Raw genomic sequence first — 24,630 nt, forward strand, 5'->3', positions numbered from 1 at the left:
ATCCCGCAGGAGGGACCTCGCGGGATGGTGACACGTGGTGGACGGCTGGCCTGGCATCGGGACTCAGGGACCCCCGGTTCCTGATACACTGACAGTAGCCCCCGGGCCCATTGGTAGGTGATGGCACGGAGACTGCGGATGGGCTCTTCGTCGCGGACGAGGCCGAGGCTTGCGTGGACGCCACATGGTAGGCTTTCAAGAGGTGACCCTTTAGACCGGGGCCTCTGGTACGGCCCAGCGGGGAGACAAGCAGACGCGTGTCCACACAACTCCCGAAGGGCATGACAATGGTACGGGCGGCACGCGCGGCTGCCGCGCAGATCGAGGAAAATACGCCTGGCAGCCTAATATGAACAAGGGTTCCCGATCTTCCGAAAGGTTCTGGTAACTCTCGATTTGGTGGAAACGAGACACAAGTCGATCCGGCTTCCGAACAACACAATTCGAAACCCCGCAATCGCAGCACCACGTCTCCTCTGGTTATCAACCGGCGTTGCACGGTTGACCTCGCCAAGAAGGCTAAAGTCCTTGCCTGCGAATCGAAGAACACAAGCAAGAACAAGAAAGAATGCAACCAAATTGCAGATGAATGATTAATCTCACGAGTTGGGGTCTCACAAACCGACGAAACGGCGAAACTGTTTTTGACAGAATAATCTAAGCAAAACCCGCCCTAACGAGAGCGGCGGCGGCTGATAATAAGGGTCTAAGGGTCGTCACACCCCCTGGTCACGCCCCTCTAATGGGCTCAACGACGATACACGGCCCAACGGACCAAAAACGGTGACGCAGCACCGGGACAGATTCTGGATGCTGACTTGTTTCGATGTTTCCTGTTGACTCAGAAGGAATTTGGACCTCAAACCAACGCCATTGGTTTCCTTATGAAATTATCTTTCCAACCATATGTGAATCGTTGAAAACGGAGTCTGGATGCGTCCTGGGCGTCCGTTTTACTGCTCGCTGGTCCTGGAGGTCGAGACTGATTCGGACTCGAGTTGGACTAGACCTCCTGCTGTTGTTGGACGTCCTAGCTGCTCCTCCACGCCTCCAAGCCTTCCTCTATGTGTCTCCTTGTCCTCTCCATAATTCCTAAGCAACACATAATCATTAGGTAGTAATCTATTCTCAAAATTATATAAAGAGTTGCTTAGGAACGAGCTCACCTCTAAATTTAATTGTCGTGCGCGATCTCTTGTGATTGGACCTTGAAAGTTCAATGGAGGATCATTGTATGTATCCGAGGGAGTGATGTCCTCATCATCCTCCCCCTCTTGAATTGGAGTCGTCCTCGACTCAAGCTCATCATCGGCTCCCAAGTAAGGTTTCAAATCTGCAATGTTAAAAGAAGGACTAACCCCGAACTCGGGTGGCAACTCAAGTTTATATGTCTTATCATTTATTTTCTCAATTATCTTATAAGGACCAGCAGCTCTTGGCATTAATTTAGACTTACGCAGCTCTGGAAACCTATATTTTCTTAAATGTAACCACACTAAATCACCCGGTTCAAGTTTGACTTCTTTCCTACCTTCACTACCAGCAATTCTATACTTTTCATTCATCTTTTCGATATTTATTTTAGTTGTTTCATGCAACTTACGAATAAAATCAGCACGTGCACTAGCATCACTATGTGTTCTTTTAGTGGTAGGTAAAGGCAAAAGATCAATAGGAGCGCGAGGGTTAAAACCATACACTACCTGAAAAGGACTTACCTTGGTGGTAGAATGTGTTGCCCGATTATAAGCAAACTCCACGTGGGGCAAACATTCTTCCCACATCTTCAAATTTTTCTTCAAAATAGCTCTCAACATGGTACCCAAAGTGCGGTTCACTACCTCCGTTTGGTCATCAGTTTGTGGGTGGTAAGTAGTAGAAAACAATAGTTTTGTACCCAACTTATTCCATAGAGTGCGCCAAAAGTGACTCAAAAATTTAGCGTCGCGATCTGAAACAATAGTAGAAGGCATACCATGCAAGCGAACAATCTCTTTGAAAAAGAGGTCAGCAATATAAACGGCATCATCACTTTTATGACAAGGTATAAAATGTGCCATCTTAGAAAAACGATCCACAACAACAAAAATGCTATCCCTCCCCCTCTTAGTCCTAGGCAATCCCAAAACAAAGTCCATCGAAATATCTGCCCAAGGAATAGAAGGAACAGGAAGAGGCATATACAAACCATGTGGATTCAAGCGAGACTTAGCCTTTTGACATGTGGTACAGCGTGCCACGAACCGCTCAACATCTCTCCTCATCTTTGGCTAAAAGAAATGTGTGGCCAACATATCTTCCGTCTTCTTAGCACCAAAATGTCCCATCAATCCTCCTCCATGTGCTTCCTGCAACAACAAAAGACGAACGGAACCAACTGGAATGCATAGACGATTAGCTCTAAACACAAATCCATCATTGATCACAAACTTGTTCCACGTACGTCCCTCTTTACAGTTCAGCAATACATCTTTAAAATCAGGATCAAGCACATATTGTTCTTTTATTGAGTCAAGTCCAAAAATTCTATAATCAAGTTGGGACAACAAAGCATATCGTCTAGACAAAGCATCAGCAATTATATTATCCTTCCCTTTCTTGTGTTTGATAACATAAGGAAAAGATTCAATAAATTCAACCCACTTAGCATGTCTACGATTCAGATTATTTTGAGAACGAAGATACTTAAGCGATTCATGATCTGAATGTATAACAAATTCTTTAGGCCACAAATAATGACGCCACGTCTCTAAAGAACGTACAAGTGCATACAATTCCTTATCATACGTAGAGTAATTAAGAACAGGGCCATGCAATTTTTCGCTAAAGTATGCAACGGGCTTACCTTCTTGCATCAAAACACCTCCAATGCCAACTCCACTAGCATCACATTCTAGCTTAAAGGTCTTACCAAAATTTGGAAGTTGCAGCAATGGCGCGTGCGTAAGCTTGTCCTTCAAAGTGTCAAAGGACTCCTCTTGTGCCTTACCCCAATGGAACACCACACCTTTCTTTGTCAACTCCTGTAAGGGGGCAGCAATGACGCTGAAATCCTTCACGAAACGACGATAAAAACCTGCAAGTCCAAGAAAACTTCTCACCTGTTTGATGGTTTGGGGCACCGGCCAACTCTTTATGGCTTCAATTTTCATCTCATCCACCTCAATTCCCTGTGGAGTAATAACATAGCCAAGAAAAGAGACTCGATCCGTGCAAAAGATGCACTTCTCAAGGTTACCAAATAAACGTGCATCACGTAAAGCATTAAAAACAGCACGTAAGTGATCCATATGTTCATCCAAAGACTTGCTATAAATCAATATATCATCAAAGTAAACCACCACAAATCGTCCAATAAAAGCTCTTAAAACCTCATTCATCAAACGCATGAAAGTGCTAGGTGCATTAGTTAAACCAAAAGGCATTACTAACCACTCATATAATCCGAATTTAGTTTTGAAAGCTGTTTTCCATTCATCTCCAAGTTTCATTCTAATTTGGTGGTAACCACTACGCAAGTCGATCTTTGTAAAAATTACAGAGCCACACAACTCATCAAGCATATCATCAAGTCTAGGAATAGGATGGCGATATCGAATAGTAATGTTATTGATGGCTCTACAATCAACACACATACGCCAAGTACCATCTTTCTTAGGAACCAAAATCACAGGAACAGCACAAGGACTAAGGCTCTCACGTACATACCCGCGGTCCAAAAGCTCTTGGACTTGCCGCTGAATTTCCTTAGTCTCCTCGGGATTGGTTCGATACGCAGCACGATTTGGCAATGTTGCTCCCGTGATCAAATCGATTTGATGCTCTATCCCTCTCATAGGTGGCAGTCCCGGGGGTATCTCAGCTGGGAAAACATCCTCATACTCCTGCAAAAGGTTAGTGGCAGCAGGAGGTATCGAACTAATAACATCATCAAGCGAATACAAAACTCGTTTGCAAACCAAGGTGTAGCAAATATCATTATTAGAAATTTCAGCAAGGTCACTTTTTAGTGCAAGCATAACACCACCCTTCAATTTTATGCCCTCTACTTTAGAACTAGGTGCAGACTTATCCTTTTTAGGTGGGTAAAGAGAATTAGCAACTTGCTGATTTTCAGATTTAGTATCACGCAAATTAGCAGCTCGCTCTTTATCAGCTTGTACAATTTCAGCAGGGGTCATAGGAACCAAAGTAATTTTCTTTCCTTTATGCATAAAAGTATATGTATTACTTCTACCATGGTGTATAGCATCATTATCAAATTCCCAAGGTCGACCCAATAAAAGTGAGCAAGCTTCCATAGGTACCACATCACAGTCAACATAATCAGCATAGGAACCAATGGAAAAAGAAACTCTGCAAGTTTGTGTTACCTTAGCTTTTCCAGCATCATTAAACCACTGAAGGTTATATGGATGGGGGTGTTGGCGTGTGGTCAAGCCAAGCTTCTTGACCAAATCTGAACTCACCAAATTATTACAACTACCTCCATCGATGATGACACGTGCTCGCCGATTTTGGATGACGAAGAAAATCTGGAACAAGTTATGGCGTTGCAGCTTCTCTGGTTGTTGTACCTTTGTGCTGAGCGCCCGCTGCACAATGATGCTCCTATAGGTCGCTGTGTCATCACTGCCCAAGATTTCGTTGCTCTCCTCAGCAACTGGTTCTTCTTCTTCTTCTTCCTCAATGTCAGAGGCGCTGATGTACCCATCTTCCGTTGCAATGTATGCCCGCTGACTTGGGCAATCCTTCTGCACATGACCGAATCCATGACAGCGACGGCACTGAATGCCAGAGGTGCGTCCCGTTGATGCAACAGAGGAAGCACTCTTGGAAGGTCCCTGCAAAACAGAATGTTTACCTGAGCCTGAAAGTCGTGTAGTGACCGGATTTGGTGCCGTAGCTGCTTGTTGCTTGCTCACTGGTGAGGGAGCCCTGTAAGTGGATGGTTTGGACAGCCCCAAGGATGGTCCTGTGCGCGGCGTGTATGTGGTGCTGGCCTTGTACTTGCCCTGCTGCTCACGCCCCTGCAACTCTTTCTCTGCAAGCATAGCAAACTGAAACAACTGGTTGACATTGTTAAATTCTTTATAATCAATAATATCCTGGATTTCACGTCTCAAACCCGAATAAAATCGACAAATAGAATCTTCGTTTCCCTCTACTATGCCACAACGCATCAAGCCCTTTTGAAGCTCACCATAATAATCCTGCACAGATTTATCTCCCTGTTCTAAGCGCATCAATTTCTTACGCAGGTCTCTATGATAAGATGGGGGAACAAATCTATCACGCATAGCAACCTTAAGCTCTTCCCATGTACGAGGTGTGGCACCATCTGCAGCTAAACCAGTCCACCAAATAATAGCAAAATCTTTAAACTCACTAGTGGCTTGTCTAACTCTATGTTGTTCAGGTACTTGGTGGGCACTAAATTTTTGCTCTACTGTCATCTCCCAATCAAGATATCCCTCAGCATCATAATGTCCCGAAAAAGAAGGTATAGTAAATTTAACCTTAGCATAAGGATCTTCAGGAGCTCGATTATACATACCTCGATGGTGGTGGTGATGTGGAACGCCACCCATACCTGTGGTGTTAGTGCGAAGACGACGCCGTAATCTGTTTTGCAATGTCGCCGCTGGATCAACATTACCATCGTCATCATACAACTCATCACCGGTGTTGCTTCCATTCACATCTTCGTTGTGCAGAGGACGGTTTTCCAAAGCATTTACCATGTCGGTGAGCTCGGATAACCGTTTGTCCACCCGCTCAACCGCGTTTGCGAGTTTCAGCTCAATTATCGCTTCAGTGACAGCCTTGATGACTGTCTCCTTCATCTCCTTCTGAGCATTGTCTACAACAGCTTGTAGCTGCTCTTGGCTGACACACTCCTTGAAGTCCTTTGGCGTTTTATCTCCATCAACTGACATTGTGGAAACAAACACAACAACAAACAGTGAAGGTTATCCCTAATAATCGTACTACAAAGGTGGAGTGGTGTCTCTCAATCAAGATCAGCAAAGGTAGACACCTTACCAAGCTCTTATCAGGGTTCTTACCAGCAAAGCAAAGGATACCTGGAAGGCGTGCGAGCGATTGCAGAGATGCAAACCAGTGCTGTCCAGAAGAATCTGTGGAGCTTGGAAGGCACACAAAGAGAACAAATATGTATATGTGGAACACAAATCAGAAACAGATAGTAATGCTGAATTATAGTCCCAAGTACTTGTTCTCGTTGCTGGCCTAAAGTGTTGCAAGTACCAAGTATGTGTGATAAACAAGGTGGAGAAACAAGTATGATGGATAGCAAGAGCAACAGAAACAAAGAACTAAACAGCACACGCTAACACAGCTCACTTTGCCCTTCTCTATGTGCTCCTCTAGATATTGTTCCTCTTTTGCCCCTCTCTCTTTTCTATTTTTTTGGGCTGTCGTTGTTTTTTTGGGAAAATTCGACTTTTTCTTTTTAATTTTTTGATATATTTTTTTTCACTTAGGAGCACACAAGAGGGAACCACATAAAATTTGAGCTTAAACAAGTGAAAGACGTAGCCTGTAGAATTTTCTGAAGTTCAGCCGGAAAATGAGAAAAATATTTGGAAATTGAAAACTCAAACTTCGGAGGCGAATTTGGGAGTTCTGATTTCGCTGAACCCGGCGAAGCGGGGGACGAACGGATCCGAAACGCCGTTTTGATGCGAAAAACTCTGTGACTTTTCTGAAAACGGAGTTCGTACGCGAAAGTTATGCCCGATTTGAGAAACGACTCCGAATTATAGGACAAAACGGGAAGAAAGTGAGGAAAATATGCGACGGAGGCTAGGGTTTGATGGAAACGGTGGGGGAAAACACACGAACTGGACTCTAACACGACCTAACCAGCAACAAGACCTTGACCAGGACACAAACTCAACACGACGGACTCTGAAACTGAAATATGCAAAAGCTAAAGGCGCGGAAGGGTTGTAGGACAGGATAAAAAAAAACGATATGGCAGTGGACTATGGAACGAAGGCGAAAACACTCGAAACTAAGGGTAGATATGAACCTGATGGTATACCTGAAGCTCTGAATACCACTTAATATGAACAAGGGTTCCCGATCTTCCGAAAGGTTCTGGTAACTCTCGATTTGGTGGAAACGAGACACAAGTCGATCCGGCTTCCGAACAACACGATCCGAAACCCCGCAATCGCAGCACCACATCTCCTCTGGTTATCAACCGGCGTTGCACGGTTGACCTCGCCAAGAAGGCTAAAGTCCTTGCCTGCGAATCGAAGAACACAAGCAAGAACAAGAAAGAATGCAACCAAATTGCAGATGAATGATTAATCTCACGAGTTGGGGTCTCACAAACCGACGAAACGGCGAAACTGTTCTTAACAGAATAATCTAAGCAAAACCCGCCCTAACGAGAGCGGCGGGGCTGATAATAAGGGTCTAAGGGTCGTCACACCCCCTGGTCACGCCCCCCTAATGGGCTCAACGACGATACACGGCCCAACGGACCAAAAACGGTGACGCAGCACCGGGACAGATTCTGGATGCTGACTTTTTCGACGTTTCCTGTTGACTCAGAAGGAATTTGGACCTCAAACCAACGCCATTGGTTTCCTTATGAAATTATCTTTCCAACCATATGTGAATCGTTGAAAACGGAGTCCGGATGCGTCCTGTGCGTCCGTTTTAGTGCTCGCTGGTCCTGGAGGTCGAGACTGATTCGGACTCGAGTTGGACTAGACCTCCTGCTGTTGTTGGACGTCCTAGCTGCTCCTCCGTGCCTCCAAGCCTTCCTCTATGTGTCTCCTTGTCCTCTCCATGATTCCTAAGCAACACATAATCATTAGGTAGTAATCTATTCTCAAAATTATATAAAGAGTTGCTTAGGAACGAGCTCACCTCTAAATTTAATTGTCGTGCGCGATCTCTTGTGATTGGACCTTGAAAGTTCAATGGAGGATCATTGTATGTATCCGAGGGAGTGATGTCCTCATCACAGCCGCTGACGCCGCATGACCAGCGGGAGATTCGCCTGGCAGTTGCGTCGACCGAGGAAACTGTCCCGCCGAGTGCACCGTTGGCAGGAAATGTTTGAATCCTCTGAGATATAAAAAAGGGGGAGGGGATCGATCCGCCCCCCTCTTTACGCTATCTCGCGATCTTGCTCTCGTTTCCTTCGTGCTCTGGAACCCTTAGAACTCCTTTAGGCGATCAGAGCGCTTCTCCCCCATCTTCTCCACTGCCCGACAACCTCCCCTCCCGTCGGGATGCCGAGAGCCGGAGGAAGCCACCGTGACAGGACTCCGGATAGCGTGCTGCCGGAGTCTCGCCTGAAGAATGAAGAGGCGGCGGATAAGATCAGGATGCTGCTGGTCCCCGAGGGCCAGCAGTGAGCCTCGGTGGTGACGCCGGTGAATTTCCCGTTGGCGACGACCATTCCCGGGCGCATCATTTTTTTCACATCTTTCGTGGCGGCGGGACTGGTGCCGCCGTTCTCAATGTTCTTCCTCCAAGTCCTCGACACCTACGGCATCCAGTTGGTGCACCTGAGCCCCAACTCCGTCGTAGTGCTGGCGGTGTTCGCACACCTATGCAAGATGTTCGTGGGAGTGGCGTCTTCGGTGACGCTTCTCCGACACTTCTTCGTCCTGCGGCCAGCCGGGAAGAAGAGGGGGTATTCCCCGGCGGACGTCGCGGGGTGCTGTAATCTTCGGCTACGAGACGGCTTGGGGGAGCAGTACATCCCCCAGGTGCTGCGCAGCAATTGGGAGGAGTGGTGGCGGGACTGGTTCTTCGTCGACGTCGACCCCCACGATCATCGCGCTCTACCGGAAGTGGCGGCGGAGCCCCAGAAGTCAACGTGGGAGGTGCCGTCGCCGGAGGACGCGAGGTTGAAGCCGGTGTTCGAGCGCATCAGATTCCTGCGCGACTCCGGGCTGACCTCGGTAATGGTGGTGGTGGACTTCTTGCGCCGCCGCCTGGCGCCCCTGCGGGAGCGGGCCCGGCCGTGCTGGCTCTACACCGGGCCCAAAGATATCACCCGGACCCAAATCGGCGTAAGCTGGGATCTGGGCCCAGCGGAGCTGAGGGGCATGACCCGAGTGGTGACCAGCGTGGAGGACACGAGCCGAGCGGTGCTCCCGTGGCCGGAGATGGCGCTCTGCGCTAACCCCGAGCTCCGAGGTCCTGGGGCTTCAACAAGTCTGCGAGCGCCTCGAGGCGCTGCCCTGGGCCGTCCAGGAGCTTGCCGCCCGGGAAGGACGCGGCTTGGCCCAAGCGGTGGTCGAGCACGTCCTGGCCTGCTACCGGAGCAGAGATTCGAACTTCCCGCTGGAGCCAGCGCTGGAAGGAGTTGTCGAAGCCGAGGGAGAGGCCACCCGGGAAGCAGTTCGGAGCACCGCTGCCGAGGTGGCGGCCAGCTTCAGGCGGGAAGTGCCACCGCCGCCAGCCCCCGGGGATGGCCAAGACGACTCCGACGCTGACTCTGCCTCCGATTAGGCTTTTGTAGTAGTTTCCTCTTCTTTTATTTTTGTCTTGGCTGGATGTAAATATGGGAGTGATCCCTTAGAAATTCTTGTATTCCCCTTGTGAATATAATGGAAGCTTTTCTTTGGGTTCGCAACTCCGGTGCTCTTGAGTACTTAGCGTTTCTTCTAAGGTTTTGCTTTGAAGCCCCGGGGAGTACTCAGTCGGACCGTTCCCGACCTTTTCGTCCCCGAGAACGAGGTCGTCCCAATCATCTTCCTCGGCGTGTTCAGCCCCCGAGCCCTCGTGAGTCCGTATTGGCTAAGTCAAGAGACAAAGACACGAACTTCCTTGCTCGGGAGGTGGATCGATCCAGCACGGAACACGCCATGATCGGTGAACACTTTTTCACCTTGCGACCACTCAGTCAGTAGACCGGAGACACGCACGGGTGGGAATGCGACCAAGAGTCCCCATGGTTCGGTGGTGCCCGGGCTTAAGACGGACCGAACCGAGCACCGACAGCCCGCCCCTGAGGCCTAGGCTCCGGACTACTCGAGTGGCTCGAGCGATAGGATTACCCAGGGCACCCAGGGACTCGGTAGTGCTCGGGGCCCTTAAAAGCAGACCGAACACCACAACCACCACGAAGGACTTCGGTCGGACATTATCGTACGTACGGTACACCTTTCTACGGACCGTTCTGTCGTTTTAGGAAAAAAGTAGACACACGGTAGGGTTTTGTGTGCGAGGAGATTATCTCACTGGGCAGATTAGAATACGAGGGCCCCCGAGGATGACTCGGGAACAAAATACTATTGAACGTAAATTCATCTAATTTTAATCACTCACCGGACAGCTATCGGCCTTTCGGCCGGCCGATCCAGTAGGAGCGTGCGCTCCGAGCTCGGGGTGCCCAGGGGCTTGGTTCCTTCAGCCGGGGCGCCCGAGCATCAAGGGGCACGCGAGGAGCCCGGGGTCGGGTGATCTCGACCACTCATACCTAAGCGGTAGGACCACCCGAGGACCCTTGGGGCCGATCAACGACCTGGGCATCGAGGCCCTCGCGGTCGAGCTGCTTTTACTTTGATTGTCGACCTGTGACTTAAGAGAAGATAGGGAATTTCTTTGCTTGGTGCGCTCTGTTAGTGCGGTACTTGTTATAGACTGCTCTCGCTTTCGACCCGAGACCTCTCGAATACCCAGACCGGCGGATAAGAGCGGGCGGAGGCATAACCCAGAGATCCTATGGTTCGGTGGCGCCCGGGTATGACAGACCAGACCGAGCACCGACAGCCCGCCCCTGGGGCTTGAGCTCCGGACTACTCGAGCGGTAGGATTACCCAGAGCACCCAGGGACTCGGTAGTGCCTGAAGATCGGCCACGACACCAAACACCACAGCCTACCACATCGGACGTAAGTCAGCGGTAGCTGCTCATGCGCATACCGATCGAGATTCTTTTATCAGCGGGGAAAATGAGAGAGCGAACTTTTCTCGCACAACCGAGCACCTCACCAGATAGATTAAACATATGGAAACCAGAAAAAAGAAATTGACATACGATTGCATATTAACATTTTCACTGAATTGACAAATTTTACAAGGTTGAGTGACTTACCCAGCTAGTGATAGCCCCCGGTCAACTTGGGCGGGGGTGAAGCCCGCGGCCTGGTTGACCTGAGCCGCGAGCATGGCCGTCTATGGGTAGAACCTACGCAGGTGCTTGATGTTCCACGGGTTGGGAAACGGCTGCCCATCTTCTACTGCCAACCTGAAAGAACCTTCCTGTGGGACCGTGATCACGGCGAAGGGACCCTCCCACATAGGGGACAGCTTATTCTTTCCTTCGCGCGACTAGATACGTCGGAGAACTAGGTCCCCCAACTCAAAGGACTGTGCCCGGACATGGCGCTTGTGGTAGCGCCGCAAACTTTGCTGGTACCGAGCCGCCCGGACGGTGGCACACCGCTGGCGCTCCTCCAGGTAGTCGGCGTCGTCGCGCCTCAGCTGCTCTTGCTCACCCTTAGAGTATGCATGCACCCGAGGGGAGCCTAGAGTGAGCTCGGAGGGGCGGACCGCCTTAGCACCGTAGACGAGGAAGAATGGAGTCTCCCTGGTGGCGCGGCTTGGCATGGTCCGGTTAGCCCATAGCACAGCGGGCAGCTCGTCCAACCATCCCTTCCCGTGCTTTGTGAGCACGTCATAGGACCGGGTTTTGAGGCCCTTCAGTATCTCCGCGTTGGCGCGCTCGACTTGCCCGTTACTCCGAGGATGAGTGACGGAGGTGAAGCAGAGCTTGATGCCGAGGTCTTCGCAGTAGTCCCCGAACAGGGCACTCGTGAACTGGGTGCCATTGTCGGTGATGATCCGGTTCAGGACGCCAAAGTGACTGGTGATGCCGCGGATAAACTGGAGCACCATGTTCTTGGTCACCTTGATGACTGGGACCGCCTCTGGCCACTTGGTGAACTTGTCGATGGCGACGTAGAGGTACTCATAGCCCCCGATTGCTCGGGGGAATGGACCCAGAATGTCCAACCTCCAGACCACGAAAGGCCATGACAGGGGGATGGTGTGAAGAGCCTGAGCTGGCTGGTGAATCTGCTTTGCGTGGAACTGGCACGCCCTGCAGCGCCGAACCAGCTTGGAAGCATCCTGGTGGAACGATGAGCGCCCTGTTGGCCAGTAGAAATCTTGCCGGAAGGCTTCCCGACTAGCGTGCGGAACGATGAATGGCCACCGCACTCACCCTCATGGATCTCAGCGAGGAGCTCACCGCCTTCTTCCCGGGAGATGTATTTCAGGAGTACACCTCCTGCGCTATGCCGGTAGAGATCCCCATCTACTATGGCATAGCGCTTGGACTGCTGAGCAACTCTTTCGGGTAGACGCCTCATCCCCGGGAAGGAACTTTTCCTTCAAGTACCCTTGGATGTCATCCATCCACGAGGCATCTTGAGAACATTCAGCAAGTGCAGCACACTCGCTGGACGGTGGCACCCTGACGGGGCTTGCCACCGAGGGCACCGCCGGGGTCCCCTGAATTGAGTTCGAGGTTTCCCCTTCGTCCTGTTCGGCAGGCAGGACGGAAGGCCGTGTGAGTCTTTCTTCAAAGACTCCGGCAGGGACGCACGCATGGGAGGAGGCCAGGCGGGAGAGCTCGTCGGCTAGAGCGTTGTCGCGGCGAGGGATGTACCGCAATTCAAGACCATCGAAGCGCCTCTCCAGCTTCCTGACTGCTGCCACGTACGCCGCCATTTGAGGATCCGTGCGCTGGTACTCTTTGGACACCTGGTTGATCACCAGCTGGGAGTCTCCCTTGACCAGGAGGCGACGAATCCTGAGCCCCACCGCAGCTCGGAGGCTGGCGATGAGACCTTCATATTCCGCCTTGTTGTTGGATGCGCGGAACTGCAGCTGCACAATATACCGGAGTTCTTCACCTGTTGGGGAGGTGAGAACCACTCTGGCCACCGCGCCTTTCAGCGTGAGGGAACCGTCGAAGTGCATGACCCAGTATCCGGGCGCGTCGTGCCCGGGATATGCAAAAATCTCTTCTGGGACGACCTCGGGGACGGGTGTCCACTCTGCCACGAAGTCGGAGAGCGCTTGGCTTTTGATCGCCTGGCAACTGACAAAGTACAGGTCGAACTCCGCCAGCTCCACCGCCCACCTGACAACTCGCCCGCTGCCTTCTCGGTTCAGGAGGATGGGTCCCAGCGGATACGTGGTAACCACCGAGACCTTGTGCGCTTGAAAGTAGTGGCGCATCTTTCGGGAAGTGATGAGCACGGCGTAGAGCAGCTTCTGAGCCTGGGGATACCTTGTTTTGGCCTCCCGGAGGACTTCACTGACGAAGTACACCGGTCGTTGTACCCGGCGGACCCGGACCGCGGCCTCACCCGAGGGGCTGTAGCAGCCCCCAGGCTCGGCGGCGTGGTCGGGGCTGACCGGGTGCTCAGGCTCTACTCCCTGGTCGGAAGGAGCTGAGTGCTCGGGCTCGACCCCCTGCTCGGGGGGGAGCCAAGTGCTCGGGCTCGACCCCCTGCTCGGGGGGAGCCGCGAGGACGGGGGAGTGCCTGGGGGCGGCCGGGAGCTGGGACCCAGCACCTGGCCCCGCGCACTCGTCGCGCTCCACCACCAGCACCATGCTTACGACCTGAGGAGTAACCGATACGTAGAGCAGTAAGGGCTCACCTTCGGAGGGAGCCACCAGCACGGTGGTGAGGTGAAGTACTTCTACAGATCGCGGAAGGCCTGCTCGGCCTCCGGTGTCCAGTCGAAACGATCGGTCTTCTTCAGAAGCTTGAAGAGGGGGAGCCCTCGCTCCCCGAGCTTGGAGATGAAGCGCTCGAGGGCCGTCATGCAGCCGGCGAGACGCTGGACCTCTTTGAGTTGAGCCGGGGGTCGCATCTGCTCGATGGCCCGGATCTTCTCTGGATTGGCCTCGATTCCTCGGCCGGAAACCAAGAAACCAAGGAGCTTGCCCGCCGGCACCCCGAAGACACACTTCTCGGGGTTGAGCTTGAGGCAGGTGGTGTGGAGACTGTTCAAAGCCTCGGCAAAGTTCCTCGAGCAGGGTGGCGCGGCCTCGGGATTTGACCACGAGATCGTCGATGTAGGCTTCGACGTTGCGGCCAACCTGCGAATCAAGGGTAATGCGAATAGCGCGCTGGAAAGAAGACCCAGCATTGCGCAAACCGAAAGGCATTGAAATATAACAATAAGTCCCCACCGAGGTGGTAAAAGGCAGTTTTTTCTTCATCCTCTACGGCCATGTGGATCTGGTGATACCCAGAGTTTGCATCTAAAAAACATAAAAGATCGCATCCCGCGGTTGCATCTACAATTTGATCAATGCGGGGCAAGGGAAAAGGATCTTTAGGGCAAGCCTTATTTAGGTCTGTGTAGTCCACACACATGCGGAGCTTGCCGTTGGCCTTGGGGACGATGACTGGATTTGCCAGCCAGTTGGGGTGGAGGACCTCTCGGATAAATCCGGCATCGAGGAGCTTGCTGACCTGCTCCCGGATGAACTCCTGGCGCTCAGGCGCCTGCCGCCGGACCTTCTGCTTCACCGGGCGGGCGTCCGGGCGCACCGCCAAGTGATGCTCGATCACCTCCCTGGGGATCCCGGGCATGTCGGACGGTTGCCATGCAAACACGTCGACGTTAGCCCGGAGGAAGGTGACGAGCGCGCTTTCCTATTTGCTGCCCAGGTCACCGCCGATTCGGACGACCTGGGAGGTGCGTTCGCCCACCATGACCTCCTTCGTAGGAACAGAGGCGTCGGCGACGAGTCGGGGTTTGGATGAAGAGGGTCCTGGGCCCCCTGTGCAGCCTTCGACCTCGGCCTGGGCTGAGACCAAAGCCATGTACGACTGCTCGGTGCAGGAAACGGCACCGCCGAAGTCAGCAGTCACGGAGATGGGGCCTGTCGGGCCCGGAATCTTAACCGTGAGATACGCATAATGCGCGGCCATCATGAATTTGGCGAGCGTCGGACGCCCGAGAATGGTGTTGTAGGGGAGGGGGAGTTCCACCACGTCAAAGAGGACGTTCTCCATGCGGAAGTTGTCCCGACTCCCGAAGGTCACGGGTAGCTCGACCTGCCCGAGAGGCACGGAGTGCCCGGGTGTCACTCCGCAGAATGGAAGCGACAACTTTAGGCGCCTGGAGGGCACCTGCAACTTCTCGAGGGCCTCCTTGGATAGGAGGTTGAGGCCTGCACCCCCATCAATCAGCACTCTACCGACCTTAACATTGCAGATGGTAGGGGACACTACCAGGGGTAGTCGCCCCACGGCTGCGGTACTCGCGGGGTGATCGACCATGCTGAACGTGATCGGGGCGTCCGACCACCTCAGGGGCCTGGCGGCCTCTTCGCTCGGGGTTGCCGAGCACACCTCGCGCCGCATGGTCTTGATGCCACGCCGCGAGGAAGGCGTGTAGGCGCCTCCGTCGATGAAGGTGACGGTATGCTCGGGCTCCTGGAAGCCGAGCTCGGTGTTGCCGGGGGCGGCCTCGGCATCGCCTCCCCCGCGGGACTCATCGCGCTCCCTCTGGCGTTGCTCGATGAGACCTTTGACCGTACGACACTCCGTGAGATCGTGCCATCTGGTCTGGTGTTTGGGGCACTATTTGCCTGGCTCGGGCCCCGCAGGAGCGGGGGCCCTTGCTGGAGCAGGAGCCCGGCTGGGTGCCGGGGCTCTTGCGGGAGCCGGTGCCCTAGCTGGTGCCGGGCCCCTCGCGGGGGCCAGGGCCCGAGGAGGGGCCCTGGCCGGGCCCTTACGGGCACAGGTCGTCTGTCGGCGACCGCCCGGCGTTCTTGCCGGAGGTCGAGCTCTTGGGCCGGCCTACGGGCGGGGCCCTGGGCCGGTTCGACAGGAGCGGCCTCGCGCCTTCTTCTCTTCTTCTTTTCCCGCCTGTCAGAACGGGAAGAACTTGGCTGGTCGGCGGTGGGGCGCGGAGCATGCCATGCCCAGGCCTCCGCCGCCTTGGCGCACTCTTCGGCCAGTGCGAAGAGCTCCGCAGTGGTTTCGATTTCGTGCGTACCTAGCTTTTCGAGCATCCGCTCATCACGGACGCCCTGCCGGAAGGCAACGATGATAGCGTGGGGGGCTATCCGCGGGATGGTGTTACGGACCTGGCTGAAGCGCTGAATAAAGCACCGTAGCGTCTCCCCCTCCTGTTGCTTGATGGCGTGGAGGTCGCACTCCAAACTGGGGTGTGTGAATGTGCCCTGAAAATTAGCCACAAATTGGTGGCATAGGTCATCCCAGGAGCTAATAGATCCTGGGGGTAAGTTCATGAGCCAAGAACGGGCAGAGCCCCTCAAGGCAACATGGAAATAATTTGCCATCACCTTTTCGCTGCCTCCGGCTGCTTGGATGGCCGTAGTGTAGATCTGGAGGAACTCGATGGGGTCAATGGACCCGTCGTACTTCTCCGGCAGCTCAGGGTGGAACTTGGAAGACCATTTGACCCGACGGAGTTCAGTGGTGAAGGCACGGCAACCGGTGCCGTACCCCATGGCGCGGGTGGCATTCCTTGGCGGTGAATGCCGGCGAGCAAGGGATTCCTGGGGATCGTGGGCCGGGAAAGAGGAAGCCTGATCCTCTACCTCAGCCTCCTGCCGGGTTTTCCGCTGGCGCTCGAGGGTGACACGCGCATCTTCGTGGCCCCTCCGTTCGTTGAGACGCAAGCGGAGGTCCTGGGCTTTGGATGCGGCCAGGGGGGTGGCGCTCCGCCTGGAGGCCCCCGGCCCGTGCGAACGTTGCCCGTTGATGAGCCGGTTCTGGCAGCGCCACGCTGGGTGGTGGCGCGGGAACTCTCGGCCAGCACCTGGCGGCGAGCAGTGCCGACCAGGGCGGTGACGTCTTGGATCCAGCGGCCCTCCGGAGTGTTTGGCGTTGCCTGGACAGGCGGATGCCTGAGGAGAGCGTGCGCCGCAAGTAGCGCACTTCCGGGGCCGGCCTCGCCGAAGGCGAGCCTACACCGCAGAGGCACCCGGTGCTGTCCAGAAGCGGACCTGGCGGCCGGGGTTTCGACCACCTGGTGGGGGTCGGATGGCGCACCGGCGGCCACGGCGGCGGCCCTGCTGGGCCCAGCGCCCTAGTCCCCTTGGGAGGGGAAAGCCGCGTGTGCAGAAAGTGGCTGCTGCTGGAACGCAGCAGCGACTGGGGCCTCCTGGACGTCGGGCAGCATTTCCTCACTGGAAGTGGAGCCGGAACGCTGGAGACGGTGTCCACCGGCCATTTTTTCCTGCGGAAGAAAACAAACGAACAGATTCAGGGATATTTCCCCCTACCTGGCGCGCCAGTTATCGGAGGATTAGCTCCTGTCGCAGGGATCCCGAGAGGCCCCTTTTTAGAGATTCGGCCGGGGGGATGATCTTGAATAAGTTCATCGGAGAAATAAATGGAAGTGGATGTAAATGCAACGGCTGGTGGTGGGGGCTGATCGACCTAGTGCAAAGAGAAATAAATGCACCAGAGTTTAGACAGGTTCGGGCCGCACGGGGGCGTAATACCCTACTCCTGTATGGATGCAATAACGGTCCTGAGGGAGATCCCTCGAGGATGTATCTGGTTACTAGAATATTGTGTCTAACTAAGAGCTTGAGGCTCCTTGCTCTTCGGCAGGAGCTCTGCTCAGGCTTGCTCACAATGTCCTTGTCTGTTGGCTTGGTTCGTTGTGGGATTCGTCTTCTTCGTCAGTCAACTCGTCCCTTGCGGTTGATTGCTTGGGCTTTTTCTTCTCCGATCCCCCCTCTCTTCTGTGTGCCGACTCTTTTATGCACTCGCCGGCTGCGACATGCCCCAAACGGGAAGGAGAGGGCACAAGTTCCAAGACGCCACGACTGAGAAAGGCGTCATCATTTCCTCTGAGCGAAGTGACTGGGGTGGTGGAAAAACGCGGCGCGCATCCGGTCACTTGTCACTGTGGACGCCCTAGCAACGGGCGCCGTTGAGAGGGCCACCGGGCAGCCACAGAGCCACCCGACGTGCCCGTCTTGTTCCTCTGCCACGGCAGGGCGGCAGGCAGAACGCTTTGATCCTGGCAATGTTATCCCGAGACACACCGGATGATACGGGACGGGACCCGTGCAATTAATAGCCCCACTCCCCTCTGCCAAAGCATGGCAGGAACTGACGCTGCGGCGGGAGCAGTCGGGTATGTCAGGCCACGCGTGCTCATTTAATGCGGCCTTGGACCTCTGACGGGTGGACACCTCATCGGTGGGCCCCTTGGGGGCCTCTCTGGGTCGTCGGGGAACCGAGTGCTCGGGGGTACCGTTCACCTCTCCGAGCACTCTCTTCCGAGAATGCCTATCTTTGTCTTCGGGGTATCGGGTGCTCAGGGGTACTGTTCACCTCCCCGAGCACTCTCTCCCGAGAATACCTATCTTTGTACGAGCCTTCAGGGAACCGAGAGCCCGGAGGCTGCCACATGCAGCCCCGAGCATTCTCTCCCGAGCACTTTCGCACTGGCCCTCGGGGAACCGTTCGCTCGGGGACTGCTACGCGCAGTCTCCGAGCACTCTCTCCCGGAACTTAGCCCTTCTGATCATCGGGGGACTAGGGTGCTCGGGGGTGATCGGGCGCCTCCCCGAGCACTTTCTTCCCGGTACTTAGACTCTGTGGGTCATCGGGGAACTAGGGTGCTCGGGGACCAGAGACTGTGGCCCCGAACACCTTCTCTCGGAACTTAGACTTTCCTCATCCCGCAGGAGGGACCTCGCGGGATGATGACACGTGGCGGACGGCTGGCCTGGTCTCGGGACTCAGGGACTCCCGGTTCCTGATACACCGACAGTCTCCTTCTTCACTTGCTTGCATTGGAAGGACTTGTGGCCTTCTTGACGGCATTTGAAGCATGTCATATTTGACCCCTCTACAAGCTTCTTTACTATGAAAACACGGTTATCTTGAGGAGATTGGACATGTCCTTTTCCCTTCAATCTCATCAAGTCCTTGAGCTTCTTCACTTATTGCTGGAGCTCATCATTTTCTTGTGTAATGATTTCATTAGATTGTTCTATAACAACAATCTCAACACAAATCTCATTGCAAAGGGGTGAGCTAGATAAAGCATATAAATCATCACAAGAAGTGGAAGCATCTATCTTAGGATTTTAATTAAAAAGAGAGGTAGATTGCTTCAAAGGATCCTTAGTTTGAGATTCAATGCACTCAAATTTAGCCTAAGCTCTTCATGCTCCTTGTTTAGCAAATTGAATTTGCACAATAATTGTTAATAATTAGAAACAAAGGTAGCATGAATGTTATTAAGTGTATTTAATTTCTTAAGCTGTTTAGATTGTTTCTTAAGGGCCCTTTATTGCTCATTGATCAAAGAAAGGAGTTTATCATAGGAGGGAGAATTCTCATCGGATTCGTCATCACTTACATTGTTATCCATACCTTTGGTCATAAGGCACTTATGAAATAGCTTGTGAGATGACTTGTGTGATGATGACCTTAAGGAAGAACTTTTCTTAGATGGGAGGATGGTTCAGTTTTCATCACTTGAGCTTGACTCTTCATCATTGCTCACCCATCTTCCTATGCTTGCAAATGCCTTAGCTCTTCCCCTTATCTCCCTATTGTTCTTGGTCTTTTCTTCTCCTTCTTGAGATGATCAATTATTTTGACCAAGTCCTTCATGGAGATTGGATGATCAATCAAGGCATTGATCTACTTGATGTTCTTCTCTTCATCGCTTGAGGTGCTTTGCTCATTTTCTTCATAGCCCTCTTCATCTTCATCTTCATCATCTTCATTTGAACTTGACTCTTGCTCTTGTCTCCTCATCCTTGCCTTCATGTGTTGACATTGAGCTTGCTTGCTTGTGAGAGCAAGGTTCTTGGCATCGGATGAGGAAGAAGCTTCCACCCACATGTTTGTTGTCATCTCATGGGCGGTGATCTTGTCGAGCACTTGAGTTAGAGTCATCTTCTTGATGTCATTATTGTCGTAAATGATGGAGACGATCAAGTTGTACTTCAGAAGAAAAGTTTGAAGTATTTTCCTCACCACTTGATCATCTTCAATTGGCATCAAACCTAACCCATTGATCTCATTGACAAAAATATTCAAACGTGAGTACATGTCATTGACACTTTCATGGGTAGTTGCTTGACACCATTGAGCTTAGTAATAAGCACATGATATTTCTCATTGCATATATCCTTTGTGCCTTCATGTATTTCAATGAGACTATTCCAAATATCATGTACATTGGTGAGAGAATAAATACGATTAAATGCATCAACACATATAGATAATAAAAAGATATTCTTTGCTAATGCATCTAATTGCCTCTCTTTGTTGGCGATGCGTTGCCTCATGCCTTCCTCGTTGACTCTCCAAACATCTAAGCCTCTAGCTTGCAAATAACAAGACATTAGAATTTTTCAACGTTGAAAATTTGTGTCATCAAAAAGTGGAGTACTATCGGAATCCATCTAAACCCCAGATGTCACAACTCTAGGATGTTAAGCCTATCAAGAGCACGAGGCTCTGATACCACTTGAAGGGATCGGTGATGTCCTAAGAGGGTAGGAGGGGGTGAATTAGGACATTTGGAACTATTTTGGCTCCAAAAACAACATAAGATAAATCTATATTAATTTCTATCTAAATATGCTCCAGATTTATCTAGTGTGTCTGCTCTACCGATCAAAGCGCTTGCAACTTATCTAAGAAGATAAATTGCAAATAAATAAATACAGAAACGTAAATAAGGTAGAGAGAGAAAACTTGGCACAAGGATTTTTCTTGTGGTATCGATGACATGAATGTCAACCTTAGTCCACGTTAGAGCTCCACAAAGATATTCTCCCAGTCAGCACCCGGTCATGGCTCTTGAGCCACCTAGACACAAAGAAAGGGCCTCCACCCAGATGAGCCACCAAGGTAAGATCTCACCACTAGCCTCTCTTCTGTTTCCTTGCTGCCGTGATCACTTCGGAGCTTGAGCCACCAAGGCAAGGGTCTTCGCATCCCTGTAGACGCTTCTTGTCACCGCTCCACACCAATTCAGACGGTCAACAAGCTTAACAAACTTCGGCCCAAGTTGTCGGTGAGTCACCAAGACTCCAAGACGCTGCCGTACCAAGAGGTACAAGTTTGGATAACTCCTTAATCCACTCTCTAGGTAGCAATCACCTAGCAACACACTCTTTATACCTATAAGCACTAATCACTCTCTAATCTTGTGCTTAATTGCCTTGGATGATCACTTTAAATACTTTTGTGGCTTGTATGTCTTCTCAAGTGTATATAAACTTCTCTAGACACTGTGAACACCAGATACTCCGGTGTATACTGCATCTTCATCACCGGATTTTCTAGTGAGTATACCTTAGCCATCCAAGCCAACATATTCTCTGTGTAAATTGCTCTGGAGCCTTCTCTAGTGCTTATCAATTCATCACCGGATTATCTGGTGAGGAATCCTCAGCCATCAGAGCCAAATGCAACCCTCTCTGGAAAATTGCTCCGGTGTACATATGACTTCATCACCAGACCATCCGATGGCTTAAGCTTTCCCTTCCTCTTTACATTGTTCATTGTCCGGTGTATTTGTTCGTTGTACTCTTGCTTCATCACTGGACTATCTGATGCCTTCAGAATCTTCTACTCAGAACCAAATGCTCCGGTGTGTATTGCTTGCTGAACACCGAATCGTCCAATCAGTTGATCTTCAACTTCAAGTCTTGAAACTACCTTTACTGGAATTGCTCCGATGCTTGTGCCTATTTGACACCGGACCATCCGGTGAAGCTAAACTGCCTCTGTCTGTATGCACTATTTATTGTTCGGTGTGTGCAACACATTCAATACCAGACCATATGGTGAGAACAAAACTCCTGGGACTTCTCCAATTCAACCAATTTTGTCCCTGCTTCAGTGGTTTTTTCATGTATTGCATTCATGAGACATACTACCATATATTCTTGATAAACATGTTAGTATCATTTATTATCTTATCGTTAATCACAAAAATAAAAAACATGGCCTAATAGAGCCATTTTCCTTACACTATTAGAATAACTTGAGCACATATAAGTCAAGAACTGAAATGAGGTAATAATCCCTATCGAGGATTAATCCCTGACAATGATTCTGGGGTATGCCGGACAGTGGGTGCATGAACGGGGGATGTGTGTGTAGACGGTGAACTTGGGGACACAAGGAGTTATATAGGTTCGGACCACCTGGAGGATAATAGCCCTACGTCCTATGTGTTATGGAGGATATCAGTTGATTACAGATGATATTCTAGCTAGTTGCCATACTTGATCCCTCCCTCAATTGAGGTCCTCATCCCTTTATATAATAGGGAGGTGGAGAATTTACATATGGGTCCAAACAGAACACCTCTGCTCATCCTAATATCGAACCCGAACCATTATTATGTAGGACAAGGTGTGCCCACTTGCTCTGAAGGCTTCATATATCCTGTCATCATGTGCCGCCGTGCTAGCCTATAAAGTTCCACTCTGCAGCATTCAATGCTACGGGACAGGACAATGCCCTTCCGCGTCGTCCCCGTCCACTTGCCTGGTCAGGCTGCTGATGATGTCCCATCCGTCATGTGCCACCATGCCGGTTTGCAACGTTCTGCCCCCATAGTATTTAATGCTACGGGACAGGACAATGCCCCTCTATGTTGTCCATGACTTTTTCCACTGGAGCTGGAGCCTAGGGAAGGAACACACTTGAGTTGATGTTAATAAATGTGCTTTGGATAGGTTGTGTCAAGTCTGGGCCTACGACTAGTGGGGCTGGTCATGGTTTTATGCAATGGCGTTGGAGACTGGTTGTGCAGGCGTTTATATTGGTTGTTGGAGCCATATCTTGGTTGCACGATCGACCAGTTTTTGAGAAATATACACCTTTAGTCGTTTAGTCCTCGGTGGGGCCTGTTAGCCAGGGTACCCCTTTACTCAATACACTGACAGTAGCCCCCAAGCCTCCCCGTGATCGTGGTCCAGCCTGGTCATGCCACTTGGGTCCCGGGCAAATGTAGTTCGCCCAGGGAGTGGTCGTTGATGCCGTCAGTCCTCAAAGATCAACTCTGAACTTCGCATCACATGGGGAGGTTTAAGTGTCCTGAGAGAGAAAAAGGGTATGAGAGAGAGAGAGACATTGATTGCCGTTGGACCTGAAGGACTCTTGGTTCCTTCTGTGTGCCCCCTCAGGTTTCGAGTGGTTTGAATGCCACGCTGGTTGGGTCACCACTAAGGTCTTTTAAAGGACGAGTGTTTGATGGCCTTTTGATCCACCCCCTTGCCTTCCTTCTTACCTTCATGCCTTTAGTGCCTAGAGTCCATTCATCTCTATCCCGTCTCGCGTTCTGCTCCATATCGTAGGCAGGCCCTGAGGCCATGGCGTACTCCCCTCCTTCATCTCCAGAGGCATCGATGATCTTGGATGACTCGATGGAGGCGGGGTCACCTCTGGCTCCGGATCCGCTTGCCGTGGTGCTTCCGAAGGCGGCATTTGTCATGGGTGCACTTGCGAGGTCAAAGCCAGTGCTTGCAAGATTGGAGCCGGCGACCATCAAGCTTACACCATTCCAAAGAAGGACGCCTTCTGTTGGTCCATCTCGTTCACCCGCTCGGGCGGATCCCTTGGTCGAGGTCATCAATATTTTTGATGATGAGGCGGGGATCGACTGGGACCTTCTAGAGAAGGAGATCGATGAAGAGGAAGAGTCAGAGATGAAGCGGAAGGGAGGTCTTCAGGGTGTGCCGGGGCCATTCATCAGCTCCAACAGGGCTTTTATGTCGGCCACCTTCCCTGACCCTTATGCAGGTCGTCGTCCGATTCTCAGAGTGATGAGTTGCTGTTCCAAAGAGGAGTACAAGAGGTTCCTTGACTCGTTCTGATAGAGTCTTTCTGTTATCTTCATGCTAGTCACTTGAGTCAGGGAGGATAGGGCAGGCATGTACCGGGATAGTTAGCTCGATAGGATGTAACTAGTCGGCTTGTAACCTATCATATTTGTGAATAGGAAATGCTGGGGGTTTTACAATGCTTGTCTTTGTTCCGGTCCCCTCCCAGGGCCTCACCGATGGCTGGAGGACCAAATAGGAGTCTCGCGCTTTTTTGAACCGATTAGCTTGGACCACTGTTGTGAGTTTTCAGAAAACCTTCCTAGTGTTGATGCGACGAGTTGGCTCTGATTGTCCCATCCCGCTTGCTCGTCAGGTTCTTAGGGCATAGAACGGATCATAGCTAGACAAGTCCATCGGTGGCGACCAACGCTTGACCCGAGTGAGGACTTGTAGTCTTGTGGTCGTTATTTTTGGCTGCTCGTACCCTGGTCATCGTACGTGCATACGGGATGGGGCTTTGCACTGTTATGGGGTCTGTGGCTGCCTTGTTGTTTGGCACCCAGGTTGCCAGGTTCCGTAGTGGCTGTTGAGTGTGGTCGCATGTTGCGGCCAGGGAACCAATCTATCGGGAGCCTATTGCTTGTTGGGAAGTCCGGCAAAATAGGGAGTCTGGTTTTTTGAATTTGAGAACTTACATGTCATATTCCACGCTCATCTGGAAGGTCCTACAAAATAGAGAAACATACCCATTTTCAAGTGACCCTACACATAGAACTTGCGCAACAGGGCGATGTTCCAGGAGTT

This window comes from Phragmites australis, chromosome 4, assembly GCF_958298935.1.
Source record: "Phragmites australis chromosome 4, lpPhrAust1.1, whole genome shotgun sequence".
Taxonomy (NCBI): Eukaryota; Viridiplantae; Streptophyta; class Magnoliopsida; order Poales; family Poaceae; genus Phragmites; species Phragmites australis.